Raw genomic sequence first — 4,241 nt, forward strand, 5'->3', positions numbered from 1 at the left:
TAGTTTGTGCTATTGTGTGATTTCAGTGAATTCAGTAAAAATAACCCAATCAAACAGATCGAGGCAGCAGTAGAAGAGCAGCTCCTGTATTCAGCAAAGTAAAATGACTAACTATGCCTATGGAGTTTGGTTGGGCAGGAGCAATATTTATATAACGTATACAACAGTTATTTTATGTAAGAAGTCTGACTGACAGTAAGGTAAAACAGTGAAAATATTCTATATTAATATATAATATATATAATATAATAATAGTATAATGTACACTTCACTGGTATTGATTTTTTTTAAGTGGCTAAAACAACGTTTTTGCAGACACTGTCCACAGCAGTACGTTGCTTAGTTTCCTACACTGGTACCCCTACTGCTTCTCCAAACTGAGGTCGCGTCGACTGCCACTTACTGCAAGTAATACACTGACTTTGGATAAATAGCTCATACAACACCCCTGCAAAACATTATTGCAAAGTAAATATTAATTATTGCACAAAAATAAATTCAAGTACGTCCAATGATCCATTCGTCTGTGTATTTTCATAAACTTTCCTTGAACTGATTTTTCCAGAAACTCGCAAACCTTCAAGAATTTCAAAGACCCATGAGAACCACGTATAAGAGAAAATTCAAAATTGAGCTGTCAATGTTCCTTTAGGTAATTTTTGAGAAAATAAAATTACTTACAAAGGCTGGTTTGTAGAAGTCTGTGGGGTTGTCACCAAGAATAACAGGAAGTCCTCTGAGCACCAGTGTTCGAATATCAGTTGGCTCTGCAGTCTGTTGGGCAGTAAAATGACAAACACACATGAGCAAATGATTGCATTACACAGTGTGAAGTTCCCACAGCTTCATAAACATCAATATCAAGGACTTTTGAAGGCATTGCCTAAAATTTAAGAACACATGCATCATGGTTAATTAACGTACTGTTACAACATTGAGAAGAGCTAGCAGGCTGTACTGAAGTTCTCTGAAAGTTTTAGTGAAGTTCAGAAACTCGCAGCCTTGTTTTTCCAACCTTTGATTTAAAATCTAACATTTCAATAATCTATGGGAAGCATGAAAATGAATAGTTACACTTGAAGACATGAGCTACTGAAAACAATAGGACCAACCCTGGTCTGTTGGGAAAGCTGTGTCAACACTTGGCCAGCGTTCCCTCTCTTGGATCGAAAAATCTCGACAAGACGAGGACTATGTCGATCGATGCTCTCATAGAATTCCTGCTTGAGATTCTTGCCAACAATCCTGTTGAACTCCATGCATACCTGCAAAATACAGAGAATGTTCCAGTATCACATCTCAACAACTAATAACCTTAGCTGAAAGCACCAGTGTGAGGGCAGCAAAAAAAAAATAAAAAGCACAGGTGTATACATGGTCAGATGCAAAACGCAAAGCCCCCTAAAAAAACAAGATTTTTCTAGTCAAACCTTTTTTTTGGACAAAAAGTCTATGTACTGCGCACAACACAGGAGTTGCTTGTCTATTGCTTTGCTTGTTTGTGGTTGTGTGACCTCTGTGAATTCAAATGGACAATTTAAGCACTGATGGCTTCCACAACAATATATATTATTAAATAGCTTTGTTATTCAATTATGATTTGTAAATTTCAGCATTCTAACGTCTGTTACTTCTGTGTAGCAGACCATTGTTATAGAAGACTATTAATATTTTGTGTCAAATTATGGATTTTTGTTGGCAAGTAACCTTTTAATAAGCAGAATAGTGCACAGTGAGCAGGGCATTACTGCATAATACACCCCTTCAGGATAATCTGAAATCTGAGTCCTGCATCAGGCTGTTGGGGTTAATTTTGCAATAATGACCTGCTCACAATACAATTTCCCTTACCTAACAGATAGAGGTAGTTGTAGACAGCAACTCTCATATCCTACAAGGTAAAATTACAGTTTGTGCTGACAGTCTGGATGGGTAACAAATATATTTGGGTCCTATAATGGCATCTTCCTATTGGAAAGACAGCGATGTAAGCAAGGAAAGGTAATATTTCTGGTGAAGCTTCCATGTTTTAACCTGTAATGTTTTAACAGGTAACCCCTTTTCTCTGTTATAAACTCACAGTATTTGCACCTCCACTGCATCTTCACACAAACCTGTAAAAAAATAAAACTTTTAGCACACTTATCCATGACCATATGTCATCAAAGATCAAGGAAATATGGTACTTTGAAATATTCTCGCCCTTTAATTATTCTGGCTGAGAACAGAAATTTCAGTTTTCTTGTTTAACGTTATTTAGAGTTAAAATTAATGCAGAATGAGTTGGGCTTGCCTTTTTATCAGCAGACAATTGAAAGAGTTAATAACTTGTTATTGTCACTTTATTTTAATAGTCTGGTGATGGGGGGAGCTGGCAACAACCATAGCTCTTTACTCCTTCAGGATTTCAACGTGGCTCCAAATTATTTGTTAACTGCTGCACTATTTTACACACATAATTGTCACATATTGCTCATTTAACTAATCTCTACTAAAAACCAGCTAATGACCAAGTCCATTACATTGTCAGTCAGACCGTAATCGTATAGAACGTGAACTAGCTAACACAAGCACGTTCTTCTTTTTCTTTTCTTTAAATTGTATTATATTTGTTGTTTGGATGAAATGAAATGAATAAATAAAACATACATACATACATACATACAAGCACGTGCTGCAACGTGAAGTTAAGCTAATCTAACTATACAAATTAGCTGACTTGATACAACTGGAGCGCATTAAAGATAAAAAAATATACCACAGACAGGATTCACTCGGTATGAACTTGTGCTATAAAGGTTGCTTTCAGCAGCCTACATCTCTCCTAAAGCAACTTTCCGTAATAAACTGTGAACTGAGAAAGTTAGCATGCTCTAAACTAAATCCTAGCACACTATTCATTGAGCATTCGCGCTCACCACTCCAAAACCCTCAACTTTACCAAAACTACGATAACGGTCGGCTGTTACTGTAATGTTAAGTTACATCTGCACGTGGAGCACAGCTATCTTTTACGTAGAGAAATGTCTACAAATATCTAAAATATTTGTTACTTACCAATCCACTTTCACTCAAAGTCCGACAGTAGTAGCGACGCTGTGGTGGAACTTGCCGGAACACGTGCAGCAGGGCAGAGTTTGAATAGGCCCCGCCCCTTCATTTCAAAATCAAAACATCTTTAGTAATCTCTGCTTAACAAGATCATTACACTCTATATTTTAGTAAAAAAGTACAGTCAACTTATATTGATTTAGTAATGAGACAACATTTTTACAAAACATAAAATAATAATTAATGATTACTAAAAAGTGTAAATACAATTGATATCAGGGTTAAGAGTGTGATAGGACTCCTTCTTCAGCCTGATAGCGTCTCTCACTGCCGGTGTCCACCACCGGGTTCGAGGGTTGTCGTCGCGACAGGCCCTGACAACCTTGCGGCCGCAGCTCCGGTAAGCCACCTCGACAATAGAGGCACGAAACATGGCCCACTCAGACTCAATGTCCCCCACCTCCACCGGAACATATTCTAAGTTCTTCCGGAGGTGGGAGTTAAAGCTCCGTCTCACAGGAGACTCTGCCAGACATTCCCAGCAAACCCTCACAATACGTTTGGGCCTGCCAGGTCTGACCGGCATCCTCCCCCACCATCGGAGCCAACTCACCACCAGGTAGTGATCAGTGGACAGCTCCGCCCCTCTCTTCACCCGAGTGTCCAAGACATGTGGCCGCAGATCAGATGAGATGACAACAAAGTCGATCATCAAACTGCGGCCTTGGATGTCCTGGTGCCAAGAGCACATATGGACACCCTTATGCTTGACTATGGTGTTTGTTATGGACAATCCATGACGAGCACAGAAGTCCAACAACAGAACACCACTCGGGTTCAGATCTGGGGTTCCTCCCAACCACACCACTCCAGGTCTCACTGTCATTGCCCATGTGAGCATTGAAGTCCCCCAGCAGAACAAGGGAGTCCCCAGGAGGTGCACTTTCAAGTAACCCCTCCAAGAACTCCAAAAAGGGTAGATAATCTGAACTGCCGTTTGGTGCATAAGCAGGAGACATGAAGGGTGAAGAGCAACATCATCAGGCCAGGCAGGACTTGGTCTACACTCATCTCCAGGCCAGCGGTCACTCTTTCAGGGATGAAGATGTTCACATCCTGGACAGAGAGGAACGATGGTTTGAGAGAGGAGTAAAGGAGGCCATGTTTGTGAAAAGAAATCGTCCATCGTT

At 39.9% G+C, this 4,241-nt stretch overlaps 1 long non-coding RNA gene across 1 annotated transcript; it reads right to left on the reverse strand.

Annotated features, from left to right (window-relative positions):
* Nucleotides 1-690: 690 nt before the first annotated feature.
* LOC119427475 lies at nucleotides 691-3,100 on the reverse strand. Its single transcript, XR_005187656.1, has 4 exons — nucleotides 3,058-3,100; nucleotides 2,081-2,114; nucleotides 1,113-1,265; nucleotides 691-774 (listed from the first exon to the last, which is right to left on the reverse strand). It is a non-coding gene; the product is annotated as an uncharacterized LOC119427475 (long non-coding RNA).
* Nucleotides 3,101-4,241: the final 1,141 nt, after the last annotated feature.

This window comes from Nematolebias whitei, chromosome 21 (genome assembly GCF_014905685.2).
Source record: "Nematolebias whitei isolate Nwh7 chromosome 21, NemWhi1, whole genome shotgun sequence".
NCBI classification, from domain to species: Eukaryota; Metazoa; Chordata; class Actinopteri; order Cyprinodontiformes; family Rivulidae; genus Nematolebias; species Nematolebias whitei.